The sequence below is a fragment of the Schistocerca piceifrons genome, chromosome 8, assembly GCF_021461385.2.
Source record: "Schistocerca piceifrons isolate TAMUIC-IGC-003096 chromosome 8, iqSchPice1.1, whole genome shotgun sequence".
Lineage (NCBI taxonomy): Eukaryota > Metazoa > Arthropoda > Insecta > Orthoptera > Acrididae > Schistocerca > Schistocerca piceifrons.
This window is the reverse complement of record NC_060145.1, coordinates 169,376,405-169,398,339: the sequence shown is the minus strand read 5'-3', so window position 1 is coordinate 169,398,339 and position 21,935 is coordinate 169,376,405.

The following is a 21,935-nucleotide window of genomic DNA, read 5'->3' as shown; positions in this document are numbered from 1 at the left end:
GTTGTGCTCTTCAGTCCGAAGACTGATCTGATGCAGCTCTCCATGCTACTCTATCCCGTGCAAGTCTCTTCATCTCCGAATAGCTACTGCAATCTGCATGCATTTGACACACACACTTACTGCATTCCCATGGTTAACCCCCTACAATTTTTACCACCCTCTTCCCGGTCACCTTCTCGCCCCACTTCCATCTATTACCAAATTTATGAGTCCTTCTTGCCTTTATGACATGTAATATCAACTGACCTATTCTTTTAGCCACCAAGAGCAATACCTGGAAGAAGTGAATGTAAGCGCCGCTCCTGCTAGCTTCGGCCCCTCAGATCGGCCCAGTCGGCAACGGACGGTAGTGCTACGCTATCATATTGTCGTGATCCGTATCAAGTGCTTACTTGGACTTTGTGTATAGCAAGAATTTTATTGTTTTCGTATCGCCTCTCGCTAGCGACATTTGCTGTAATCAAAGTTAAGTATTGTCAATTTGCTGTCTAGAAATAAAACTACTAATGTTATTTGTTTGAATTGTTCTACAGCATTCCGAGATCGCTGCATCCCTTAGGCAACCCATTAGCGACGAGTGGGCAAGACCCAACAGATTCAGTACTTTTCATTAGTCACTAGATCTATCCATTTATTTATTTAACCTGATCAGATTAGGGCTTTCAGGACCTCTCTTACATCGGACCAGGGTTTCACACATACAATACCTTTTCTACGTCATAGTTACCTAAGAAATTACAATAATTTGAATACGACAAATAGCAATAAAATGATTTGAGTGTCTGTATAGACAATGCGAATAGACAATACTAAGAGCTAATAGAGTTAATGCTGGAGTACTTTTTTTACTACTATTAATACTACTTCTAATAATAATAATAATAATAATAATAATTCCCGTGGAGGCCCGGGAAAAGAATAGGCCTCCGGTATGTTCTGCCAGTCGTAAAAGGCGACGAAAAGAACAAACCACTAATAGGGCTAACCCCCCTTTTAGTGTGATTAGTTGGTTCAGGACAGAACTAAAGAAGCCTCGGACAAGCGCCGTCATGGTCGGGGACGACGCTTGAACCCTATGCCCGCCCACAATGGTAACGACACTGCTAGCCAACTGGAAAATGATTCAAATCCAAATAGAGGTGTTTTGAAGGATATGCTTTCTGCAACAACCCTAGAAGGAAAACAAAGACAGAGGATGAGATGGTCGGATGAAGTTAATCGACACCTCATGTTCTGTTATTACCAAGCAACAAACCTAGGAACCAACACAACTGGATACAGATCACAAGTATACACAACATTTATTACCAGATACCCAGAATTAAAATTTTTAACAGAACAACGACTAGCTGATCAGATCCGTGTAATAATCAAAAATAACAGGCTACCCCAGTCAGAATTAGAAAACATCAAACAACAAGTACAACAAATACTGGAACAAAATAATGTGCAATCAGAAGAAGAAGAAAATACAGTAATGGACTCAAACATCCCAGAGCAAACAAACAAAGAACAACACGCATCAATTAAACAGTCAGAGGAAAACGAAATCTTAAGACAGCCACCAGAAGAAGCACAAATAGAACACGAAGTGACACACATGTTAGATATAGAAGAAAAATTTCAGCTGACATATATAGAATGCAAAGACACAAATACAGACATTAGACCATTCTTGCGTAGACCGCCAAATAACCCACAAGTCGAAACAACAATAAAAACTATCAACACAATCATACACAACAAAATAAATGAAAACACAACTATGGAAGAGTTACAACTACTGGTTTATATAGGAGCACTCACTACACTAAATATACACACTAGGCAGAGATCAGAACCAACCAACACACAGAAGAAACCCACAAAACCAGCATGGCAACACAGGCTACAGATCGGAATAGAAAAACTGAGAAAAGACATCGGACAGCTAACACAATTTATAAGAAATGAAATGTCAGAAAAAAAACCGAAAAAGGTTAGGTAAAATCTCACAACAAGAAGTGATAGAGCAATTAGATGAAAAGAAGCAGAAATTACAAGCATTGGCCAAACGACTTAGAAGATATAAAAAAAGTGAAAATAGAAGGAAACAAAACCAAACATTCAACACAAACAACAAACCAAAAGAAATTTTACCAGACATTAGATAACACACACATTAAAATAGACAATCCACCAAACATAACAGACATGGAACACTACTGGAGCAACATAATGGTCAAACCCGGTACAACATAACAGGCACACACGGTGGATACAAGCAGAAACAGATATGTACAAGATGATACCACAAATGCTTGAAGTGATAATTTTGCAACATGAAGTCACCCAAGCAATTAATTCTACTCACAATTGGAAAGCCCCTGGAAAAGATAAAATAGCAAATTTCTGGCTAAAGAAATTCACCTCAAAACATTCACATCTAACTAAATTATTTAACAGTTACGTTGCAGACCCATACAAATTCCCTGATACACTTACACATGGAATAACTTATCTGATACCTAAAGATCAAGCAGACACAGCAAACCCAGCTAAATATCGCCCCATAACACGCCTACCAACAATATACAAAATATTAACTTCAGTCATTACACAGAAATTAATGACACATACAACACAGAACAAAATTATAAATGAAGAACAAAAAGGCTGTGCAAAGGAGCACGAGGCTGTAAAGAGCAACTGATAATATATGCAGAGGTGACATATCAAGCTAAAACTAAACAAAGGTCGCTACACTATGCATACATTGATTACCAAAAAGCTTTTGATAGTGTACCCCACTCATGGTTACTACAAATATTGGTAATATACAAAGTAGATCCTAAATTGATACAGTTCCTAAACATAGTAATGAAAAATTGGAAAACCACACTTAATATCCAAACAAATTCAAATAATATCACATCACAGCCAATACAGATTAAGCGTGGAATATATCAAGGAGACTCATTAAGTCCTTTCTGGTTCTGCCTTGCTCTGAACCCACTATCCAACATGCTAAATAATACAAATTATGGATACAATATTACTGGAACATACCCACACAAAATCACACATCTGCCATACATGGATGATCTAAAACTACTGGCAGCAACAAATCAACAACTCAACCAATTACTAAAGATAACAGAAGTATTCAGCAATGATATAAATATGGCTTTTGGAACACACAAATGTAAGAAAAATAGCATAGTCAAGGGAAAACACACTAAACAAGAAGATTACATATTGGATAACCACAGCGACTGCATAGAAGCGATGGAAAAAACAGATGCCTATAAATATCTAGAATACAGACAAAAAATAGGAATAGATAATACAAATATTAAAGAAGATCTAAAAGAGAAATATAGACAAAGACTAACAAAAATACTGAAAACAGAATTGACAGCAAGAAACAAGACAAAAGCTATAAATACTTATGCTATACCAATATTGACCTACTCATTTGGAGTAGTGAAATGGAGTAACACAGACCTAGAAGCTCTCAATATGCTTACACGATCACAATGCCACAAATATAGAATACATCACATACATTCAGCAACTGAAAGATTCACATTAAGCAGAAAGGAAGGAGGAAGGGGATTTATCGAGATAAAAAACCTACATTATGGACAGGTAGACAATTTAAGAAAATTCTTTATAGAACGAGCAGAAACTAGCAAAATACACAAAGCAATCACTCATATAAATACATCGGCTACACCACTGCAATTTCATAACCACTTCTACAACCCTTTAGATCACATAACATCAACAGATACGAAGAAAGTAAATTGGAAAAAGAAAACACTACATGGCAAGCACCCGTATCGTCTAACACAGCCACACATCGATCAAGACGCGTCCAACACATGGCTAAGAAAAGGCAATATATACAGTGAGACGGAAGGATTCATGATTGCAATACAGGATCAAACAATAAACACCAGATATTACAGCAAGCATATTATTAAAGATCCCAATACCACAACAGATAAATGCAGACTTTCCAAACAACAAATAGAAACAGTAGATCACATCACATCACAAGCGGATGTACAATACTAGCAAATACAGAATACCCCAGAAGACATGACAATGTAGCAAAAATAATACATCAACAGCTTGCCTTACAACATAAACCTATAAAACAACATGTTCCCACATACAAGTATGCACCACAAAATGTACTGGAGAACGATGAATACAAATTATACTGGAACAGAACCATTATAACAGATAAAACAACACCACATAACAAACCTGACATCATACCCACCAATAAAAAGAAGAAATTAACACAACTAATCGAAATATCCATACCAAATACAATAAATATACAAAAGAAAACAGGAGAAAAAATTGAAAAATACATCCAACTGGCTGAGGAAGTCAAGGGCATGTGGCACCAGGATAAAGTTGACATTATACCAATTATACTATCAACTACAGGAGTAATACCACACAATATCCACCAGTACATCAACGCAATACAGCTACATCCAAACGTATATATACAACTACAGAAATCTGTAATTATTGATACATGTTCAATTACCCAAAAGTTCCTAAATGCAATGTAACATATACCGTACAGTTAAAAGGAAGTCACGCTTGATGAAGGTCCGCGTCACTTTCCGTTTTTAACCAGACCTAAGGTCTGAGAAAGGAAAAAAGATAATAATAATAACAGTGGTACATGTAAAAAGAATTTATATGTGTACAAAATAGATGTCTACTGATATAGCGGATTCGGGGAAGGGAAATTTAAGGAGACTGCACCGGCCAAGAACGCTGCGAAAAGAGGAATATCTGGTTGGAGAGAAGGGTGTGAAGGTGGAACGAGTGTGTACAGGGACAATAGTACTCATTACTGTTGCTGTAGTAGGTATATCACTAACTGTCTTTTGAAACTGGAGACGTTATTCAGTTCTCTAATGAAATGAGGAGGTTGTTCCAGAATCGGGTTCCTACTACTGAAAAGGACTTCTAGAAAGTGTCTGAGCGATGGAGTGGGACACAAAGGATTTAGCTCTGATGGGAACGGGTGTTTCTGCCATGTTGTTCAGACAAGAGCGTTAAGGTCGAGGAGAGATATGAGGTACAGTGTACGTTAATAAGAGAGTAGAGGAGAAACCTCTGCGCTTGTCAGCACTCAGCCAGGATAGCTGTGCATAAGATGGTGAGATATGATCGAAGAGTCAGTCACAGATACAACGAACAAAGGCACTCATAACTAATTGCAGGGGTCGCGAGCTTCGCTGAGGAAGACTTTGCCGGGTATCGTCGCTGTAATCAGTAACTGGAAGTATAGGTGTTTGAACAAATGTCGTTTTCAAATCAAGAGGGAAGAACTTTTTATAATTTTTAATATTTTTGTAGGGCTGATGCTTTCTTGCATATTGCAGTTACGTGCTTAGTCCAGTTTAGACATTCGTCTACTATTGCTCGTAGACGTTTACTGAGGGAGAGAAGTTGATATTTGTCCCTTTTAGAATTAAAGGCAGTAGGAATTCCTGATATTCAGTATTCGTCTCTAGCGCCAGATTTCAAAAGTTTCTATTCTTGATTGAACTGTTTCTCGTTCACGTTTCACTTACATGCAACGCTCTCGCTGATAAATATTTCCAGAAAAGGCTTCCAGGCACTTAAATTTATATTAGATGTTAACAAATTCCGCTTTTCCAGAAACACCTTACTGCAGCCAGTGTGCATTTTACATTCTCTCTAATTCCGCCCGTTGTCTGTTATTTTACTGCCCAAATAGGAAAACTTATCTCCTACTTTTAGTGATCCAGTTGCTAATCTAGTTCCTTCAGCATCACCTGAGTCAACTCAACTACATTCCATTTCCCTTGTTTTACGTTGTTGATGTTCATATTACAACCTCTTTCATGACAGTATTTACTCCAATTAACTGCTTTTCCAAGTCCTTGGTAGTCTCTGACAAAATTACATTGTCATCATTCTGATCTTAAATGACCTCTCCAAATGTTACTGGTTTCGTTTATTGCTTGGCATCGGTGATAAGCTGCGACCCTGTCTCAGTTCTTTCTCAACCACTCCTTCCCTTTCATGTCCTGAAATAAAATGAAACTATTCTTTGAAATATCGCGTAACAGTCTTGTTAGCAGACATTCTGTAAATAAGTCTTCAGATTAACTCTTCTCACTATAATCGTATTACTGGAACAAAACGCGAGGTTGGAAATCGTTTCTCTGCAGGAACTGGAAGCGCGTATGTTCTGTGCAACAATACGTCCCCGCACATTTCTGCTCTGGTCACAGAGCTCTAGCTTCTCTCTCTTAGCGTTTCACTTTTGTCTAGAGCAGTGTTTGGAATACGCTGCTTCGCCGCTGCATATCAGCGTCAATGACCGTGGACAAAAGTATACTGTTAAATCGTGCGGGAGCCATCGAACTGTACGTCTATTTGCCGAGACCAGCTGGTGCGGTCGTGATTGCTATCTGGAGGCGTGAACTCACACGACTGTTGTTTGGACAGGCGGCACCCCCCGCGGTGGCCAATGTCTGCCCAGGGGGTGCCAAGTAGCAGCTGGGGCCACGCCCACCCGGTCTACTGCGAGTGAGGACCACTCTCTCCTTCGCTCACCCGCCTCCTCCACTCCAATTGGTTCGCAGTTTTCAGCTCCCACGGTTCCTTTCCATCTCTTTGTCTTCCAGAACAATTTTGAGACTCGTCCCTCCCGCGAAGTAAGACGCCTTCTCTGTCGCTTCGATCAGCGGACTGCAAAAACAGTTTCTAAAGCAGCCTTGCGAATAGAGTTCTTTGGTTCTGCACCTTGATGGAAGGCCGACGATAAAATGTTTTCACAGTTTGCCGTATGCGATGAGACGGAAAGAAGAGAGAAAAGAGAATTGAAAGTAAGCTTCCACAAGAGGGAAGCTGATTTCACGGTGAAAGGCTCGGTTAGAGAGAACTTAGAGATAATATTGCGCTGCGCCTGAATCTCCAACAGTTGACGCCACTTTTAAGGGCCTATTGTTAGGCTATATCAGGAGTCCTGTTCTAATTGTACTGGGATATACGCCTCCATCGAAAAAAAATGGGACATTTCCACGTTATTCTCACCGAATCCTTTTTTTAAATGACCGGACGGAAATTTTACTTTTAAATTAGTTTTCCTATTAGACTGATATTCTTAATTTGTTTTTTCATTAGTAGTACTGATCACACTCATTTATCCTACGTATCTGACTTGAAATATATCGATCCTTATCGCATCTTCAGCTACCTCTCCATGTGACACAGTGATTAAGCAATGTGAAGCTGCATATTGTGGTATGTATGTATCGAAAGCTCGCCGTTATTGTCGCGTTTATTTCTTTGGCATGCGTCTGCAGCGAAAAGAGAGAATAATAGGATTCCCCCGCATAGAGTAATGGACGCCTGCTGCTCGCTGGAGCACTGAGCGGGACGTAAAGTTAAAAGGTTTAAGTGACTGCTAAAAAGGCAATGCAATAGTACAAGCGACACATTCAGTTCACAATTTAAGCCAGTTCGACGTGTTGTCTGTGCATATTACTAAATTAAAGTCCCTCGCAGCATTTTTCTTTCTATATATGAAGGCTAATCTCAGGTACTGCTGCAGGAATTTTAATACCTAAAAATTAATTGAAACCCTCAGCTGCCGACAGGTGTTGTTGATATACCTCGACGAGGACAGCAAAAAATGTGTGCCTCGACAGGCGACTCGAACCCGGGATCTCCTGCCTACATGGCAGACGCTCTATCCATCTGAGCCACCGAGGACAAAGAGGGACTTATGCCTTTCACCCTTCCCGTGAGACCCACATTCCCAACTCTCCACAATCTACATATGTAATGAACCTAATAGATATTTGCCCATTCACTCATTACTCGCGCACACTAAGGTGACGATTACCGTAAGAGTTCGGGCAACCTGTGCGCATTCGCACAGACGAAGGTCAATGGCTGGGTAGCCTTCAACTATATATGTATGAAGATAGTAACTATTCTCGAAAGAACAGATACCATTGATGACCGTGCAGCTTCTCTAGAATAAATGATAATTAATTGAAACCCTCAGCTGCCGACAGGTGTTGTTGAAATACCTCGATGGGGAGAGCTGAAAGTTTTTTCAGCTGTCCCCATCGAGGTATATCAACAACACCTGTCGGCAGCTAAGGGTTTCAATTAATTATCATTTATTCTAGAGAAGCTGCAATCAGTCAGTAACTGTTCTCGAAAGAACAGATACTATCTTCATAAATTTTAATACCGTTTTCACTAGTAAATAAAATCGTTTATGAGGAAGGTTAGTCCTTGTACGAGGGGCGTTCAGTAAGAAATGCAACATTTTTTTCCTCGGCCGGTTTCGATTGAAAAAATGAGGAATTTGTTACGGGTGATTAAAAAAATCCCATTTCAGCCCCTATAGTTTCATAAACTTCCGATGGTTGGCAGCGCTATAAGTAGTCTCAAAAATGGCACCTGTAACGGAAGTGCGCACCAGGTAGTGAGTTGTCACTGAGTACTTTCGGCTGAAAGCAGATATTCATAAGCGCTTGCAGAATGTGTACGGAGACTTGACACTGAACAAAAGTATGGTGAGTCGTTGGGCGAGGCGTCTGTCATCTTTGCAACAGGGTCGTGCAAACTTGTCGGGTCTCCCACGTGCCGGCCGGCAGCACACAGCTGTGAATCCTGAAGTATTGGAACGTGCGGACACTCTCATTCGAGGTGATCGACGCATCGCAATCAAACAGCTCGGTACACAACTGGACGGCTCTGTTGGTACTGCTGACTCACTCGTCCACTAGTTGCCTAACAGAAGACCATAAAGAGCATCTGTCAGAAGTTGCTTGCATGTCCCGAGGCAGATCGTGACAACTTTTTGTCGTACATCCTCACAGACGATAAAACATGGGTTCACCACTTCTAACCGGAAACAAAACGGCATCCATGTACTGGCGCCACAACACATCTCCTCAGAAGACAAAGTTCAATGCCGCACACTCAGTCGGTAAAATCATAGCGACGGTCTTGTGAAACTCTGAAAGGGTTATTCTGTTTGATGTGCTCCCTCACGGTGCAACGTCCAACTGCGAAGAGTACTTTGCTACCTTCGGGAAATTGAAGAAACAAAATTACAGTGCCAACTGACTACTTCGTGTTCTACAATTTTTTGCGGCGCGCTTGAAATGACATTTAACCATAGCTGAAATGGCAGAAAAAGTAGGAGGTCATTAAAATACTCGGGTTTAGATTTTTACAGAGAATCTTTTATCGTGAATCGGATAACAACTTAATTTGCTCCACTGTTGCTGACAGATGCATGTTGCATCAGTTAAGACTATCGAATCGGAGTAGCTGAAGTCAGTTTCTTCAAAGGCTTCAGTTATGAGGGAGAGAGATGTTGGTCGTTAATCTTTACTGCAGTGTTACTTTAAGGTTCAAATGGCTCTGAGCACTATGGGACTTAACTGCTGTGGTCATCAGTCCCCTAGAACTTAGAACTACTTAAACCTAACTAACCTAAAGAAATCACACACATCCCTGCCCGAGGCAGGATTCGAACCTGCGATCGTAGCGGTCGCGCGGTTCCGGACTGTAGCGCCTAGAACCGCTCGGCCACTCCGGCCGGCAGTGTTACTTTAAGGTTACTGTTCTTTACACATATATTCAGCGAGGACAAATACAAAACAAAAATGATTGTTTGCTGTCGGTACTCTTGTATAGAGGAAAGAATCACAGTTGGGCGATCATACGAAATTATACAAAGACTTGCACATATACTTCAGTTTCACCGGGACTAAAACTGATATTCCCCGTGAGTGAATTGAAAACTTTTTGGATCGGAGACTTTAAGAGACACAAAAGACAACGAAGTTCTACTTCATTCAACGTAATCAGCTCGAAATAAAATATTCGTATACTTATCGGTATCAAGGAGGAAGCTAGACGAAACATCAGCCCACCTTGGATAATATACGATGGATGAAACAACAAAAACGTAGTGTCGCTAATGATGGTCCTAAATTAATGTTTTTTCTATGATTAAGAGAAGAAGATGCGCCGCTTGGTAATAGGTTTGATCATTCGTTCATTTCCGTGTCCGGTCAGCATTTACAAAAAATAGCAGCAGCGATAGCTTTGTCATTTCCTTCGTAAACATCTTGTATTGTGCACGGGTTGTCCAGGAGAGGGCATACAAGTAGGTTGCTTGGATCTTCTTCAGTCCTGCAGTCGCAAGGGGTGTCTGCGCTCGCTGGAAGGATTCCTCTTGTCTTCAGGTTGGTCTTGCATTGGGAGACAACCACTCTTCCTCTTAGGCGGTTGGGGGACCTCCATACAGGGTATTGTAGGTTTGCGCCAGGAGCTAGTTATTCTTTTGGTGAGACGTCTACGGGCAGTGAGCTCTTCCATGTCGCAAGATGAATTGCCTCCGGTGCTCCCTCCAGTGGCGCAGTCGTAGCAAGGAAACTCTTGCGGGATTTAAGGTGGGATCTTGCTACCTGATAACCACACAGAGGATGTCAGCGGTCATTCTGCTGCTTTGTTCTCTCACTGTCTGCTGCAGTGGCCCTCCGGATGTTGGGTGGGCCTGTTCCAACAGTCGGATACAATTTCTGCACTGGTATTGGTTTCAAGCATCCTGAGGTGATCCTTGCAGTATCTTTGACCGCAGTATCGAATAGTTTGATGAATCAGCGAGAAAGCTAAACTCGGCGCGGCCCTGGAGATTCTGTATTCAGTATCAGGCAAGGGCAGGGGTTTTTCCTTGTTTCAAACCCTTCCGGACTGTCCATGGTCCATTCAGCCCTCTGTTAAACTCTTTCCTGGGAGCAAGTGGCGGCCGATACAAGGGAACCGCCACCTCACCCCCTCACAGTGCCGCAGCGGATGGAAAGGCGGCACTCCACCTGCTGTCAGATCCATAGCCGTTCACTATCTTACGCCACAGACCTTACATTTTATAGACAAGAAAAAGTTCAAGTCTAGCTTGGTTACTTTTTTTTTTAGAGAGATGGGGCCCCTCCACGCCCGCACCAACGTGGTGACCAGACCAAAAGTTCTACTGTCACCTCCGACAACATGTTGGTTATCTAGTAAGTGGATCACAGGATGCTGGGCTGTGATGTTATCCGTGCCTCTGGGTGAGACTACGCATTAACACGGTCCATCAGGTGATAGATGGTGGACGAAACGCGAGTGAGGGTAGCAATTTGAAGAGCAGAGGGAAAAAGTGCCAAGGCTCGTGCCTTGGGAAAAAAACCTCTGCGACAGTGGGATGAGTAGTAAGAGCAGTAGTGGCTTACTAGCTGCGTTAGTCCATGCAAGGTTGGGTTTGTTAGTATGGGTATCATGCATCATTACTGTGACAAGCTATGGCGATGTATCCCAGCCGCTACATTCCTGGAACAATCAAGATCGTTATATAGTAGTGGGAGATCGGCCATAGATCATCTCACTGTGTGGGAGGGCGGGGGGGGGGGGGGGTGTGGAGCTTGTCTGCATGCAGTGTACGGTACGGCTTCCGTACGTGGTGCCAGTTATTCGGCAGTGTGTTACAGCTGGATATCCAGTAATGGCGTCTGATTAACAGGGCTCACCTGTACCGTTGTGTTTGCGTGTGCTTAACCATAGATGTTAGGTCCTTACAAGTATGTCTTTTGGTCTGTTATGTTTCCATCTATGGTTGTGGTCGTAGTTCCCCAGATTCAGAATATACGGGTTCTGCGAATGTCTGGAGTTTCTGTATAGTCTTGTGGTGAGTTTGTGGATTACCTCCGTGAGAGTCTCAAGTCGGTATTCCCGGTGAAGGTCCGCGATGCGTGTGTATCGTGGAGCATTGCTTATGATTTTGAGTACTTTGTTTTGTATGAGCTGCAGACGGCGCAGGCGTGTAGGCGCAGCGTATCCCCAGACAGGAGCTGCGTACGTCATCAGGGGTCGAATAAGTGTCATGTAAATGGTCCTCGACACCCTTCTGTTCAGTGTGCTACGCCTGTTGAGCATAGGATAGAGCTGTTTGAGCCTCGCGCTTGCCCGGTTGATCATGTGTTGTATGTGGTCCCCCCCGAGTAATTTCCGGTCCAGCCAGACACCTAGGTATTTGACTTTCTCACGGAAACGTATTGGGCGTGCATGTAGAGTTATTGATGTGCAGTGTCGGTGTTTGCGCAGTTGCTTCGGTCTTCTAGTGAACAGAACGGCTTCGCACTTGTCGACGTTTACTCGGTTACTGTCTGCCAACGAGCTTGCCGCAGTGGTCACTCCGGTCCCTGTCAGGTCAACGAAGGAAAGTGTTCAGACTTATACAGCACTTGCATGAGTGATCGTCCGGGTCTCTGGAGCGCTGTTGGAAAGCACGGGTCACTCAGCCCTTTTGAGGCTAATTGAGGAGCTACTTTATTGTAAAATAGCGGCTACGATCACCAAAGCTGATAACGGCCGTGAGTGCGGTTTCCTGGCCATATCCACATGCAGTAATGCCTCTGGGTTGAGGATGGCACGGCGGTCGCTCGCTACCGTTCGGCCTTCAAGGACTGTTCAGACGAGGTTCGCTACAGAATGTATTTGCGGCATCCGTTGACTGCTTTTACTACCAGATGCCGCCTCTTCTGCACGTGATCAGCTGGTAGCTCCCGTCATTGCCACTAGACGTCACTCCAAACGCCAATTAAATGAGGAACAGATATATATATAATGTCATTTTTTCTTAGTTACAGACACGTTTTTGTTGTTACATCCTTGCTTTGTTTCGTCCTTTTTGTTTTCATTTGCAGTTTGGTTCTACAGGTATTTTTTCTTTTCAAATGTGTACTGTAACTATAAGCAGATGTCTAAAAAATAAAACGACAGAAGAAACTCGATTAAAGTTTTATAGGACAATGGCAGTTCCAACGCTCGTTTACAGAAGTGAATCGTGGGTTTTAAGTAAACGTCAGTAAAGTCGCATACAAGCAACGGAGATGAGGTTTCAAAGAACAGTAAAGGAATGCACAAGAGCCGACAGATTTCGAAATTCGGAAATCATAGAAAAACTGAATATGTTTAATATCCTCAAAGAAATACAAGAAAATCGGAGAAATTGCAATGAACATCTAGAAAGAATGAGTGGAGAAAGATTACGTCTCCAGATAACAAGATTTAAGCCAATTGGGAGAAGAAGTCAAGGAAGACAGACAAAACGATGGGTACCGTAACTGGCAAAACAATATAAGGTCTAATGTTTGAAGTGAATATGATAATGATGATGGTAATGTTGTTGTGTTCTGATGCCTAAATGAAAAGCTAGAAATGTCTACCATTAGCTGTAACATAAGCGTCTAAAAGTCTCGTGATGGATTATCTTACTCAAACCCATATTCGAAGTGTTTGCTACATCTCATGAAATCCTTCTTCAACACGTATGGGGAGAATTCATAATTCGCAATAGATCTTGAACAGGGCCTACTCTGTGTCCTTTAAATGGCCCAAGAATAAAAATCCAAGTAGGTTCAGATCAGGAGATTGAGCAATCCTCGATTCATTGTATTCTTATTTTTTGGGCCATTTAAAGGGCATGGTGTATTTAAGACTTATTGCGAATATTGATGTTCTTCGCCAGCGTGTTCGAGAGGGATTTCAGCGGATACTGCAGACACCTGGAATATAAGAGCGGGTGAGACAATCCTTGATGCAGCTTTAAGATGTTTGTGTTAGAGGTAATTGTAGACATTTAGCGTTCAGAAAACATTATTTGAAAGGGAAAAGTAACTCTAGAACTGAGGTGGAAATCTGAAAAGAATAAGAAAGAAACGAAGCAAACATGTACAAACAAAAAATGTGTCTGTAACGAAGAAAATAAAGAAAATCGACCGTATGTAAATATGAACTACTTTGTTTCTAATATATTAGAAACTATCAGCCTCGAGTGAGGTAATGAAACCAACCTTTACCTAGGTTTCAGCCCAAATAATTGAGCCTTCTTCAGAAGATATACTTGCATCTGTAATTTGTCTAAGTGGGCATGGTCTAGAAATAAAACTAATACAGTAATACAGGGTTCAAATGGTTCAAATGGCTCTGAGCACTATGGGACTCAACTGCTGAGGTCATTAGTCCCCTAGAACTTAGAACTAGTTAAACCTAACTAACCTAAGGACATCACAAACAGCCATGCCCGAGGCAGGATTCGAACCTGCGACCGTAACGGTCTTGCGGTTCCAGACTGAAGCGCCTTTAACCGCACGGCCACTTCGGCCGGCAGTAATACAGCTTGAATAGGCGTAGTCACATTTCAAGAATGCGGTACTTATGTACTTATGTGCCGCATTTTTAAAATGTGACTACGCCTTTTCAGGCTGTTTTAGTTTTATTTCTAGACCATGCCCACTTAGACAATTTATAAATTCAGGTATATCATCTGGAGAAGGATCAATTATTTGGGCTGAAACCTAGGTGAAGGTTGGTTTCATTACCGCAATGGAGGCTGATAGTTTCTTATATATTAGATTATCACGATTGCTGACTGTGATGCAATGTTGAAAGTACAAAAATACTTCGTTTCTTTTTCTAAGTCCTCTAGCCATTTCGCAGACCACATATTAGTTAAGGTCCTGTACACTGTAAGCTTATCATTACTATAATTATAAATTATATACACATACCTCCCTCATGAGTCAGTGTATCTATTAGTGAAAATCATGTGAAAATCCCTGCTGTCGAACCTGAGGTTAACCTTCTCGTACATACAGAAAAACGCGGCAGATGACTTTAATTTATAATATTTATAGATAAGGAGACGCTGCGACGAAATGATTGACGTAATCATAACAAATAATTGGGGGGAGGGGGGAATTACAAACTCGACACTCATCATTTACTTGAGAATGGCTGGGAAGAGCTCTATCGAAAGCTTGTTTTAAACATTACGATTCTCCCCGAATGCCGACATTGTCTTACAATTTGTGACGTTCTTTTTTCTGAAATTTCACTTTTCTTGTCAGTCTTCAATATCCTGTTAACACAGCCCGTTGCTTAAATATTTGATAGCGAACAGATATTTTGGAAGATTCTTTGCAGAGTAACTTCCGAGTTGCTCGGTGGGTAAGCTGTGGGAGCAGGGTGACGCGTGGCTGTGAGAGGCCCCTCTGCTCGCGGAATTAAACTACGAGAAAATCGGGAAAACTCGACAGATGTGCAACGGAGACTCGGAGGGTGAGACGGGGAGGAGGGGAGGTTCGGAGGAGGAGGCTGAGAAAGGCGGAGGAAGAAGTGGCGTGCACCTGCAGCGCGCGGCTTAAAACATTCTAATGAATGCGCAATATCGGCTTAGAGCGGCTCCTCGGCCCGGAAGGAAGGAAAGAGGGCGGCGGCGGCGAATGCAGATTTTCCACGCTAGCTGCTCCGCCACCGCCGGCGGCGGCCTCGCCCGAAACGAAAATAAAACAATAAAGAAGTTGCGGCGATAAGGGCGGCGCAAGTGGGCCGGTGTTATTAAAAGGGCTGCCGCCCCCGACCCGGCGGGCCGCGTGGGGCGCCGCCGTACGTCACGCGACGCTCGCGTCACCCGCCGCTGCTGGCGTCACTTCCGCCGTCGTAAACCGTGGCGGCAGTCGGCGCCGACGCAGGCGCCGCGGCCACATCCGCGAACGGGACGGGAGCTCCTGTCGCTGATACGAGGCGTCTAATATCTCCAATAAGACACTAAAATGTTATGCCCCTATAACACGAGGGTAGTTACAATAGTTCGGGGAATCACCACCAGACGTCAGCGCTACCGCAACGAGGCTCCCGCGTAATAATACACGGTCCAGTCACATTAATATGACCACCACAAACACGCAGTCCCATAACAACTAGACAGGATAATCAGAAAAAGATGAAAGAAAACACAAGATGGTACACAATGACATACAAACACAAACTCACCCATAAAATCACCAACATTTTCAAAAGACGGGGAATAAACATAGCACACACAACAGACAATTCTATACAAAAATGCACCCCAAAATTGACAAAAAACAGAGACATGTACCAGAAAGCAGGTATATATCAGCTACAGTGTAGCACTCATGAAGGCACATACATAGGGCAAACAGGGAGAACATTTTCAAATAACTTCCGGGAATTCAGCCAGGTAACACTTTCAGCGACCGCCGATATTTCGGCGGGAGAACACCCCGCCATTTTCAAGGCAAACTGCAACGGACAGGCGACGTACATGCAAATTTGCATGTACGTCGCCTGTCCGTTGCAGTTTGCCTTGAAAATGGCGGGGTGTTCTCCCGCCGAAATATCGGCGGTCGCTGAAAGTGTTACCTGGCTGAATTCCCGGAAGTTATTTGAAAGTTGTATACGCCAGGAGAAACTCAGGTCTCAGGGAGAACATTTCATGTCAGATACAAGGAACACTGGAAATATGGGAAAAACCACTCCACATTTGCAGAACACCTAAGAGAAAATGACCACAAACCAACCACTAGAGAAGATGACATGAAAACAATTAGAATGAACAATAAAAAACGCCTCCTGACCATGCAAGAAAATTACCACATACACAAAACCAAAGCAGAAGGGAAAATCCTGTTGAATGACCATGCCCAGAAATTCATTATTTTCACTAAGAGATAAAATAATGGAATAACGTTCACAAAAAGTATTAATATAATAGTACTGTCCAATGTTATAATAACAGAACCCAACATCTTTACACTCACTCATACATGAACTCCTCCACAGAATATTGAAACGAAAAGTCAAAACAACCGCCACAAAAGTTTTCAGCCACTCGCTAACAGCTAATACACCCGCCACGCCCCCCCCCCCCCTCCCCCCCAAAAAAAAATATCACTTCGGCTCTATCACCCTCTCTCTCTCACTCATACACACACACACACACACACACACACACACACACACACACACACGGTATAAACATCATAAATAGAAGTTAATATCGAACATATACTTCGTTAGGTTGGCAACAAACCAAAGAAGAAACACGTAATGGAGTCGCAATATGTACGCTGTGAAAAGCAGTGTACGACGAAATAGTCGTATCGAGTGACAAAAGAACTATAGTCCACCACAAAAGAGAGTGAGAAACATGGTAAACAGTGTGTAGAAGGCGAGAACACGAAGATGTGATTATATGGTAGTGATAAAAGTGGTAGTGCGACCTCCAGACCAGATGTGAAGACACGCATATCAGCAAATCGTAAGTAATTACTTTTTTCACAAAAAATCGCGAAGTGAACTGTTTGATAATCTACAACTGACAAAACTGTATCGTTATAGATTCCACTGACGATGCCTTAGAACAGGAGAAGGCGAAACGCGTATGGGATAAATAAAGTAACTAGTAGCAGGAAAAGGCAGTTTTATTTACAAAACAGACGTGCAAATGTTGAGCGACTAGCTGCCCACATGAACCAAGAGTCTATCAATAGTGTCTCCTCAAAGGCCGTTCAGTGAACGTTTTTGAGAACGGGCCTTCGTAGCATGCGCCTGGTTCATGCGCCCGTGTTGAGTGCCGTTCATTGGCGACAGATGCTGGAATTTAGACGCCAGTGCCGCAACTGGACGTCCACTGAGTGACGAAAGGTGGCCTTTTCAGATGACAAATGGCCGTTGGCGTGTACGGAGTGAAACGTTAGCAAACACTCTGCAACAATCGTCGGAAGGGCTCAAACCGGAGGAGGGACCGTTAGGATCAGGACAATGTTTTCGTGGCATTCCTTGGATGATCTCTTCGTTCTGGAAGCACAGTAGATTAACACAAGTATGCATTTATCCTTAGGGATCATGTCACCCCCCATGCCGTATATTTTGCCCCGGCACGATGGCATCTACCAGCAGGACAATGCATCGTGTCACACAGCTCGCAGTGTACGTACGTATTTGGGAGAGCTCCAGGATGAGCTTACCGTACTCCACTTGCGACTAGATCCCAGGATTTAAACCCAATCGAGAGTCATGTACGAATGCATGCTTTCGCGGCGATATCCGTTAGTAAAACATTCTCGGGTTTCAAGCCGCGTCAAGCGGTTTACTGCCCACGAGCTTTCGGCAGAGATTTCCTCTGTCATTGTCATGTGGATGACTGTTGTGTGGTTGTCATTGCCGTGCTCATATACCCGCGCCGTCGCTCGTGACGTCACTGGTGCTCGGTCCCGCACCATATATGGTAATGTTTTGGCCGCGCTACCGCCGGGCCCGCTTCAACTAACTCCCTCAACACCGGATCCCACGCTGTACTCAGCTGCATTCCACCGTCTCTACTGACGGTGTTGTCTGAAATTATAGCCTCGTTTATCACGCTATCCCAGAAGCCATTAGTCGTTTAATAATAGACGTCTCATCGAATGCAATTCGGTGTCCGTTTTCCAGAGCATGTTCTGCTACAGCTGACTTTTCGGGATAGCACAGACGGTAACACATTTCATGTTCTATGCCGCACGAACAGTCTGTCCGACATAGAACTGCCCACATCTACATGGTATCTTGTAAATTCATGGCGTACTGAGGCCTACATCGCCTTTCAAAGATTTCATTAGTTACCGGATCTTTGCCGGAGGCCTGAAGATTGTGTCTATGTTATGCCTCTTCAGGAGCCGACTAATCTTCCCTGTTGTCGAACCACAAAACGGTAAGAATGTAACCTGCTTGGTGTCTTCTTCAGACGTCTTCCTTTGAGGCTTGGATGATATTACTTGTGAGATCTGTTCGTTGTTGTAACCGTTTTCGTTAAAAACTTTGCGTAACTGGCCCAATTCTCTCGGCAAGTTTTCAGCGTCTGAGACAGTTTCAGCTCGATGTACTAAGGCCCTCAGAACTGACTGTTTATGTGCTATGTGATGGAAGCTGGTGGCGTGCAGATACCGATCCGTGTGGATGGTCCTGCGGTAAACGCTATGACCTAGAGACCCATTGGGTTTACGGCGGACTAGCACGACCAAGAACGGCAGGGAACCCTCCTTCTCTACTTCCATTGTGAAGTTGATGTGGTCGTGGGTGTTGTTGAGGTGCTCCAGGAACTCGAGAGTCTGTCGAACTCTCTAGATCAGACTGTTGGCGCCAACCAAGGAAGCTAGCCCAGCTGGCCACGACACTGGGATCGGCATGGCTTCACTTCCGTGTCGGCACCCTCTAGAACCTCACTGACTCTCTTCCTCCACGTCTCGTAGTGTCCGCGCTACAAAAGATGGTTATTTAGGCTTTTGAAAGGTCGTCACTTTAATATTTGTGTAATCCTTCATGAATAAACAGGTGCCACGTCACTGCTTTGGGTAGAAATCTGTCGCGCTGACATCTCTCTGTTGTTGTTCCCGTGCAGTGATTTGTGAAGCTGGAAAGAATCCAGATTCAAGCAGTGGTTAACTACGAGACGTGTTTTTTTAAGTAAGTTCCGTTTTGAAATTAAAAAAAAAGACGTGCTAAGATATCTCAATAATTTTATTTTTACATGAAAGCCTGTACCTTGATCTACTTTTCTATATAATTTCCGTCAATATTGAGGCACTTGCCATAACGTTATACGAGTCTTTGAATACCCTCCTCATAGAAGTCTGCCGCCTGACTTGTTATCCACTGCATCAGAACTATTTTGTCATCGTCTTGAAGACGCTGACCGCCCAGGTATTTCTTCAAGTACAGGAACAGATGGTAGTCACTGGGCGCAAGATCGGGGCTGCACGGAGGATGATCTAGAGTTTCCCATCGAAAAGATGTGATGAGATCTTTGGTCTGATTCAACACGTGCTGACAGTCATTGTCTTGCAGCAAAACGATGCCCTTGCTCAACTTCCATGGGCTGTTGCTTTGATTCTGGTGTGACGTAGGCCACCCATGTTTCATCGCCCGTAACAATTTGGCTTAAGAAATCATCACCGTCGTTGTACCGCTCAAGGAAAGTGAATGCACTGTCTAAACTTTTGGTTTTGTGCACATCCGTCAACATTTTCGGAACCCAACTTGCGCACAATTTTCGGTAATTCAGGTGCTCGGTCACAATGCCATACAAAACACTAAGAGAAACATTAGGAAAGCCAGCTCGCAAGGAGTAAATCGTAAAACGTCTGCTTTCTCACTCCTTATTCTCCACTTCCTGCATCAAACTTTCATTAACGACCGATGGACGCCCACTCCGTTGTTCATCATGCACATTTGTGCCGCCACCTTTAAATGCTCTCACTCACTTTCTCCATTCCACCACTCACAATGTTTTCTCCGTAAACTGCACAGATCTCACGATGAATATCGATCGCTTTTAGGCCTTTAGCACTAAAAAATCTTATAACAGCTCGTACTTCACAGTCGGTGGGACTCACGATTATCGGAGGCATCTTAAACACTCAGTACACAACGTAAAAAAGGAAGAATCAGAGTGTAATGGCGTCAGTGCGTTGATTAAGGTACAGGCTTTCATGTAAAAATAAAATGATTGTGATATCTTAGCAAGTCTTTTTTAATTTCAAAACGGTACTTACTTAAAAAACACGCCTCGTACTTTGTAAAGTAAGATATGAGAGTGAAAGAAAGTCACGCCCATTTTCATAACACACTGGGAAACTCTGCTCTTTCATATTCAACTGTTCCCTAGTAAACAACAAGGTTTAAATTCGATAGGGACGGCTTTGGTTGTGATCAGGGTAGTGGATAGCCGAGAAGTGCCACTATCCAAGAAATTAAGCCGCGCGGAGTAGCCGTCCGATCTTAGGCGCCTTGTTACGGTTCAGGCGGGACCCCCCGTCGGAGGTTCGAGTCCTCCCTCGGGCATGGGTGTGTGTTTGTCCTTAGCGTAAGTTAGTTTATGTTACATTAATTAGTGTGTAAGCCTAGGGACCGATGACCTCAGCAGTTTGGTCGCATAGAACCTTACCACAAATTTACAGTTTTTCCAGACATTATTGCAAGACTGCATAGAAAGGTCATAGAGGATAATATTATGCCTGCATCTGAAAAGACATAATACTTATTAACAGTGGAAATGGGTATGACAAAATTATCTGCTAGATGGTTGCAGCGACTCTTAACGCAAGATCAGAAACGCATCAGAATATAAATGTCCCAACAATATTCAGGACAACCAGCAAGATAGTTCGCGCCAATATGTGACAACAGGTGAAACTTGGGTCGACTACTATAACCTATATACAAAACAACGGTCAGAGCAGTGGAAATATGTTGATTCACCAGCACTAAAGAAAGCAAACGCAATACAGTCGGCCAAATGGATCACGGCGTCAGTTTTCTGGGATACTAAAGAGATTCTGCTGAAAGATAACTTCCCACAGGTCAGACAATTCAGGAAATTTGGGAACTGTACATGCGCTTTAACCGTGATAATTCAGCGTGGTGTGGAGTCACCGCGTGTTGCAATCAGCGGGCGTTGATGTGCTGCTGGTTTAAAAAAAAAAAAAATGGTTCATGGCTCTGAGCACTCGCTCGGTTCCAGACTGTAGCGCCTAGAACCGGTCGGCCACTCCGGCCGGCTGCTCGGTAACACACTGCCACGCGGTTTATAGGCGAGTCCACATAGCATCGCCAGTGGATGCAGGAGGACTAGAAGGAACAAATTATGTAAACTGAATGTGGAGAGGAAAGAAAGGAAACGAACTAATTACATCAGTAGCATTGGAATTTTATTCGGAACCAGCGGCAGCGAGTGAAAATGCATGCCAGATGGGGACTCGAACCCTAGATCTTCTGCTTACTAGTTAGTTGCGTTAACCGCTCAGCCACCCAGACACATTGTTTATTGTGCATGACCGGACTATCTCCGCGAGCTCCCCAGCCGAATCACAATCCCACCTGGCGCCAGCTAACCACAATCCCGTCCATTTCCTCCATGCTCGCTAATTTTAGATACCTACGGGAAGTCGAACATAAATGTGCTTCTGCATTGAAAGTTATGGGTTCATTGCCCGTCGAGGTGAATCAGTTATATGAATGCGTGGTGTCTG